This window comes from Enhydra lutris, unplaced genomic scaffold (assembly GCF_002288905.1).
Source record: "Enhydra lutris kenyoni isolate GAN:26980312 unplaced genomic scaffold, ASM228890v2 scaffoldscaffold68, whole genome shotgun sequence".
Taxonomy (NCBI): domain Eukaryota; kingdom Metazoa; phylum Chordata; class Mammalia; order Carnivora; family Mustelidae; genus Enhydra; species Enhydra lutris.
In genome coordinates this window covers 8,034,885-8,043,106 of record NW_019154152.1, presented here as the reverse complement: position 1 = coordinate 8,043,106, position 8,222 = coordinate 8,034,885, and the positions used below count along the sequence as shown (strand labels likewise).

Here is an 8,222-nt window from a genome sequence, read left to right as displayed (position 1 = left end):
TCCCCCGCCCCTTCAAAACCCTCAGATTGTTTTTCAGAGTCCATAGTCTCTCATGGTTCACCTCCCCTTCCAATTTCCCCCAACTCCCTTCTCCTCTCCATCTCCCCTTGTCCTCCATGCTATTTGCTATGCTCCACAAATAAGTGAAACCATATGATAATTGACTTTCTCTGCTTGACTTATTTCACTCAGCATAATATATTTTTTTATTTTATTTGACTTTCAACCACATACATGTATGATACTTAAAATATTACAGAAAATAAAATTTTAAGATGGCTATGTTCTTTTTATGTATCACTTCTGTATCATTTTAAAAATTCTACTTAAAGGAAATAATCTGAAAATAAGATAGTGGTGAGTCAATTATGGTACAGCCAAATGTAGAAATATAAAATAGTCATCCAAATTAAGATTCTACCTTACTTTTAATGATAATGGAAAATTGTGTTTTATTTATTCATCTGTGTCATAAATTTTTACTGAGTGCCTACTTTATGTCTTAGAACACAATACTAAAATACAAAGGCAAGATACAACATTATCCTCATATAATGATATAAACTGCCTAAATATAAAATGGAAAAACGGTAGGAAACCAAATATTAATAGTTGTTATCTACTAGTAAGAAGATTATTCTTGATATATATGTATTTGAACATGCTTATTAGATACACAAGGGTAATGATAAATGGTTATTCCAATCCTTATGTTTAGAAAAAAAATTGGCTTGTTTTATTACTCTCCCATGGAATATTTCCAGGAGGAAAAAAAAAAAAAGTCACACATGAAAGAAACTGGGTCATTGGTGGGAGAGTGCATTATGAGGACCCTGAGCTGAACTTTCAAATGCAGTCTTCTTCCTATTTCAGTTTTATGGACAGACACTGAGAACGGAGCACCTATATCACGGATCCCTCCACTAGAGTTACCAACCGTTCCAACCTTCAGATTTCCCACTTCATCCTCATGGAGCTCCCAGGCATTCATGAGTGGCAGCACTGGCTTTCCCTGCCCCGCCTCTGCTCTATTTCTTAGCTCTTTGTGCCAACCTCCTTGTCATGATCACCATCCAACATGAGGCCACACTGCACATGCCTATGTATTCTGGGCATACTGGCAGTTGTGGACATGGGGCTGGCCACCACCATCATGCCAAAGATCCTGGCTATCCTCTGGTTTGATGCCACGGCCATCATCTCCCTGAGTGTTTTACTCAGATCTATGCCATCCACTGCTTCTTGTACGTGGAATCTGGTATCTTCCTCTGCATGGTGGTAGACAATATAGTCATCTGTCACCCCCTTCCATAGTCACTGAAGCTTTTGTGATCAAAACCACAGGATTTATGGTGCTCAGGAATGGCCTGCTTACTATCCCAGTATCTACACTGGCTGCCCAGCAACACTACTGCTCCAAGAATGAAACTGATTACTGCCTGTGCTCTAACGTGGGAGTCACCAGCCTGGTTTGTGATGACATTACTGTGAACAAATTTTACCAACTGATTTTAGCATGGGTCCTGATTGGGAGTGATATGGCCCTGGTTTTTTCTTCTTATGTATTAATCCTTTGCTCTGTGATCCGGTTGAACTCACCAGAAGCAATGTCAAAGGCTCTGGGTACCTGTAGCTCCCACCTCATCCTCATCCTCTTCTTCTACACAGGTATCATTGCACTGTCTGCCATACACCTTGCAAAGAAAAAGATCCCCCTGATCCCTGTACTCCTTGATGTGCTGCACAATGTTATCCCCCCAGCACTCAATCCCATGGTCTACGCACTCAGGATTAGGGTTAGGGTTAGGGCAATTTGAAGCAATTTGATAAAATTTACTGAAATGTTCATAAATGTTCATGTTCTTTGATCCAGTAATGCTATATTTAGAAAAACATCCAAAGGAAATAGTCCAAATGTAAGCAAAAATGTATTCAAGAAAATTCATTAATACTAATAGAAAATGAAAACTGTATGAATTAACTCTAACTTGCACATATTTGTGTTTTACATGTCATTTTCATAATATGGAAAAGAAAATAAATAAATGTCTATTTTAAAAGACAGAAAAAAGTTTAATTTCATACCAGATAATCTCAATAATAATAATAATAATTAATTAGTTAATCATTAACAAGTGCTAAGTACTTCTCATAGGCCAAAGAACTGAGATACACACACACACACACACACACACACACACACACACACACATACATACACACAATCTAATTTAATACTCACAATAACCCTGTGAGGTGCAAACAGTATTATTCCCAATGTATAGCTAAGGGATCTAGGCACTGGGGGTTACAGAACTTGTTCCACCAGCTGCGATTCTACTCCTTGGAAGTCTGATTTCAAAACCTTTGCACTCTTCTCCCTGTTCCTCTTGATCGGTGCTAGAATCTCTACACGATCTTGAGGAACTTGTGAAACTCACTCTGCTTCAATTCTTCAAGTTAAAAGTAGTAATAATCATAGCATCTTGTTGATTCACAAAGTCACAGCATGCCATGACAAGCAAAAGAGATAATAAAGAAAACAGGCTTTGAGATATGATATACACAGGGGAAAACTGATCTAATTATGCAGCAAAGTTTTCATTCTAAGAAAGGAAGAAAATAGTCCTAGAAAATGCCCTAGAAAAGTAGCTACAAATAACCAGTTAAATCTAATTTAAATTTTATCATTTGCCCATCTAACAAAACTGTACACTTTTTGGGCTACCTGGGTGGCTCAGTGGGTTAAGCCTCTGCCTTCCACCCAGGTCATGATCTCAGGGTCCTGGGACAGAGCCCCACATCGGGCTCTCTGCTCAGCAGGGAGCCTGCTTCCCCCTCTCTCTCTGCATCCTGCTCTGCCTACTTGTGATCTCTGTCAAATAAATAAATAAAATTTTTTTAAATGTACACTTTTGAGTATAAGAACGCTGATCCATGTTCATTTTTACCTTCTCTAAGCCTAGTACAGGAACTCCGCACATGACTGATGCTTAATACTTGATTCATGATGTAGCTGGTCAGCAGTATAAGTTCGTCTGTGGACCTACGTATTAAATATCCTGGACCATGATATGAAGAATGACCTCAAAAAGTTTGCATGAGTCCACCTTGGAAGTCTTAGAAGACTGCTCAGGGCTTAAGCAACGCCATGAGCTCATCCTACCAGAGAAGTGAGCACTGGGCAGGGCAGCAGACCTGCAGGAAGTCAGTCCATATGTGGGACAAGCCATCCTAAGAGTAATGCTTGAACACTTACTCAAGAACAGAGACTATAAACTTTCTCCAAAAGGAGCTATTACTTCACCCTTGACCAACAATGGCCGCTGATTCAGACTGAAGGACTCCTCCAGTAAGAAAGGGTATGCAAGAGGCAGTCACAGAAAAGGGCTTGAACTTAAGCCAACTTCCACTGTTTCTACCCCAAAGGAGTAGGGTAATAACAACATCTAACCTTAAAGACTTCTTTACAGTTTGCAGAACACTTTCCCACAATGGATCAACTAATTTCATGTAGTCTTCACAGCAGCCTTCTTAGTTAGGAAACATAGTATACTATTAACCCTTTGTCACAAAGAAAAGGCACTCAGGTTGAATGATTATACAGGTTCATCAACTAGTAAATTGTTGGGAGCCATGAGGCCTGGTCGAGGGCATTGCTCCACTAGGTTAAGGTTTGAACTAATGCAGGCCTAACACCTGCCCTGCCGGTGACTGCTGAGGGTGGGACAGCCCCGCAGATAAGCATGGTCTGTTAGTCTCTTACCTTTTCCTCTGATCCCCGTTATCTCTCTCAAATAAAGACCCCCTTGCTAATCAGCGGCAAACATCTCTCAGGCTTAAGGACCCGAGCAACTCCAAGGAGGTAAATTATTCTGTACCTAGAACAATGGAGAACTTTAGATGTGTACCGCAATAGACAGTTTCCTATCTAAGTTGATGTTTGTCCAAGGCTTTCACAAACTGAGCCATTAAAATATACCCTGCCTCCTACAAAGGTAACGCCTTCTCATTCCTACTTCCCTCCTATATACTTAGTTTCTCCAGATAGCTTCTCATTTTCCATTAATCTGTCTCCTGTTTTCCTGCAGTTCCTTACTATCTAGTTCATCCCTAAACCTTCTCGTTTTCCATTGACCTATATCCTGTTTTCCTACAGTTCTTTATTATCTAGTTCAACCCTATAGCTTCTCGTTTTCCATTAACCTACATCTTGTTTTACTGCAGACCCCCAAATAAGTTACCAAAAAGCACATGTCTGTGCTAACTTCCATGGCTTTCTGAGGGACGTGATTACTCAAGAAGCAAGACCCTGTCTCCCATCCCTGGCACCAGTCTATACCATTATGGTTTAACTAAAATAACGTGTGGTGAACAAAGAGAAATTATATGATGAATGCTTGGAACCCCCTACCCCAATTAAACTGCGTATATAAGAAGCTTGATAATCAGAATAAAGATGGAGATGCCTGACTACTGACCAGAGCTCGCTGTGTGGCTCTCTCATTCATCTCGCCAACGCCACCCTTCCTTCAGGGATACCTGTACCTGCCAAGGCTGGATCCCAGCAGTAAATAGCAGTGTTGAGCCATCCTCAAAGCTGCCTCCAAGCTTTCATTCACATATTTATTTCATTTATTTATTTATTCATTCAAAAACACACAGCATGGGTTAGTGTGTAGGAGCCCCAAGTGCCACTTTCAATAACTTGCTGGGGATGTGTCTCTCAGTTCCTTTGAAAATATGCAAACATCTCACATCCAACATGGAAAACTGACACAACAGAAAGATAAGAGCAGCTAATTATTCTCTCCATTCACTCTATGTGCCATGTGTATAAAAAGGGATGTGCACTCTGTTTTATCTTTATAAACTATTCCTCTTTGTCATATGCTTTACATTTACCCATTTGTTTTGCCCTATGTGATTTTAATACTGTCACAGTATTTTATTTTTAATTGCCTGTCTTTTCTAGAACATTTATTTTCATATCCAGCTGACAATTTCATTTGAACCTATCATTTCGAAACAGCATTAGCTTTGTCTTCATTACCGTATAGAACAAAACCACAATGTTATACCACTCCCACCTACCAGGATGTTTATAATTCTAAATACGGAAAGCCAGTGTTGGTGAAGTTATGGAGAAAATAAAACACTCACACGGTGCTGGTGGGGACGTAAACCAGTGTAGCAGTTTCGTAAAAGAGGCAGGTAGCTCTTGGGAGTGATTAACAAGAGTCACCCCATGACCCAGCAATTCCACTCTTAGGTACCACCCAAGAGAACTGAAAACATGTATGTCCACACAAAAATTTGGACATGAATATTTATTCCTAAATATCCCTAATAGCATTATTCCTAATAGCCAAAAAAGGAAGACAACTCAAATGTGCATCAACTGAGGAATGCATTAAAAAAATGCGGTATACCCACGCAATGGAAAATCAGCCAGCCAGAAAAAGTAAAGGAGTACTGATACTTGCTACAACATGGATAAAACTCGAAAACATTAGGCTAAATGAAAGAAAGTCAGACAGAAAAAGATACATATCATATGATACCATTTTTATGAAATATCTAAAATAGGCAAATCCATAAGGACAAAAAGGAGCTAAGTAATTACCATGGGCTAAAGGAAAGGGAAAGTGAGAAACAACGATGTACAAAAGGGTTTCTTTGGAGAATGGTGAAAATTTCCGTAATTAGAAGTGATAGTTGTACAACATTGTGAATGTACTAGAAGCCACTGAATTAAATACTTTAAAATGGTTAAAATGCTGAATTGTATGTTGTTTGGATTTTACCTCACTTAAACACTAACAAAAAAAAAAAAAACAAAAAAAACAAAAAAAAACACCTCTCTTCTTATGATGTCTCTCCAGTGCCCTCTACTGCCAAAGTTTAGCATCGTTCCAGCGGATAAAGGCATATTACTGATGGACCTAAATCCACTTGCAGAGAGCAGGCCAAACAACAGGATTTGTAGCTGAGGCACAAGAAGTTGATAAACAGCCTGGTTCACACCTTTGACTACTCAGCTTCCAAATGCACTATTTCACGCACATCTGAACTCCCAAACAACAATAAAACAATTCAATACTTCTATTTTTAAAAAGACAGCTAAATAATAATAATTAATAAATAATAATAAACATAAAAGATAGAGCTATTCTTCATACAAAGAGGTTGTCACTTTTTCCCCAAAAATAACAAGATGCACAATCCCGAGAGTCAGTGTATATGCTGCTGGAAAAACTACCATATTCCTCAAATTCAGTCAGAGTCCAATCAAATATTCTGTTACCTACCAAAGACTGAACTATTCAGTTAGCTTTCAATAACATACATAAAATAAAAATGGAAAGGAAAGAGAAGGATCATATATAAAAATAGAAGTTCACAAATAAAAAGCCAATATAAAATGTTCAAAGCTACTACAGCTCTAATTTCTGTAATTGTTCACAAGGTCATTATTGATCTCTACCATATTTATACCAACTCTGTCAAAACTTGGCAGAGTATCGAAAACCTTCATTCTTAAAAGGTCTGAATTCTCAGTCATCCTGCCCTTTATCATTAGTATACTTTTCCATTAACCCTTACTAGTGAGCATGGAAGTACTAAGAGGCACCTCGGGGATATCGTGGGTTCCCAACATAGTCTTCCTGTCCCCATTGCATAGAAACAATCTAATTTCCCTTTAGTTTTGGGGTTTAATCACTCCAGGTAATAGATTAATCTCTTTTTCTCCTCTGGTTCTATGGTGTAAGGCAGTAAGATGAGAACCTTTTTTTTTTTTTTTTAGTTTTATTTAAATTCCAGTTAGTTAACATACTGTGTAATATTAGTTTTTAGCTGCAGGTGTACAATATAGTGAATCAACACTTTCATACAATGCCTGTGCTCATCATAACAACTGCACTCCTTAATCCCTATCACCTATTTCACCCGTCTCCCCTCTGGTAACCTTCAGTTTGTTCTCTATAGTTTAGAGTCTGTTTCTTGATTTGCCTCTCTTTTTTTTTTCTCCTATGATCATTTGTTTTGTTTCTTAAATTCCACAGATGAGCGAAATCAAATGATATTTCTCTTTCTCTGACTGACTTATTTCGCTCAGCACACTACTCTCTAGCTCCATCCACATTCTTGCAAATGGCAAGATTAAATTCTCTTTTATTAGCTGAGTAATGTTCCATTGCATTTTTTTACCACATCTTCTTTATCCATTCATCAGTCAATGAACATTTCAGCTTTTTCTATAATTTGGCTGTTATTGATAATGCTCTTATAAACATCAGGGTGCAAGTATCCCTTCAATATCAGTATTTTTGTACCATTTGGGTAAATACCTAATAATGCAATTGCTGGATCATAGGTAAGTTGTATTTTTTTTTAATATTGTATTTATTTATTTGACAGAGAGACACAGCGAGAGAGGGAACACAAGCAGGGGGAGTGAGAGAGGGAGAAGCAGGCTTCCCACCAAGCGGGGAGCCTGATGCGGGGCTCGATCCCAGAATCCTGGGATCATGACCTGAGCCGAAGGCAGACGCTTAACGACTGAGCCACCCACGTGCCCCAGGTTAGTTGTATTTTTAACTTTTTGAGGAACCTCCATTCTGTTTTCCACAGTGGCTGCACCAGTTTTTATTTCCACCAACAGTATAAGAGGGTTTCCCCTTTCTTGATATCCTCACCACACCTGTCATTTCCTATGTTGTTGATTTTAGCCACTCTGACTGATGCATGGTGATATCTCATTATAGTTTTGATTTGTATTTCCCTGATGATGATGTTGAGCATCTTTTCACTAGTCTGTTGGAAGATGGTTCCTTGATGTAAAGATCTATAAACAGAGGATCCAAAATAAAATACGTTCTGTTCTAATCCTCTAATGATATTTGAAGCATTTGCTTTCGTGACCAGATATGCAAATTGAAATCCAGAATATGTCCCTATCACAGTCAGGAACCATCAATACCCTCCACTCGCTAGCTACATGTTGGTCTCATAGTGACCAATAGTTGTTTTGAGTCTCTGGTTGTCCCTGTTGACAAACAGAACAATTTTGAGCTTCAGAAGGAGTCAGTGGATTAGACTGATTTATTTATTTATTTATTGTACATGATATCATGATAGCATGATGGAATAATCTCATGACCATTCATCTCAGGTAACCCAAGAAGACTCCACCAGGAAGTGGATTAAAACATCTAATT

General features: G+C 38.6%; 1 pseudogene; it reads left to right on the top strand.

Moving 5' to 3' along the window:
• Positions 1–1,817, top strand: part of LOC111159272 — a 14,423-nt pseudogene extending 12,606 nt beyond the window's left edge.
• Positions 1,818–8,222: the final 6,405 nt, after the last annotated feature.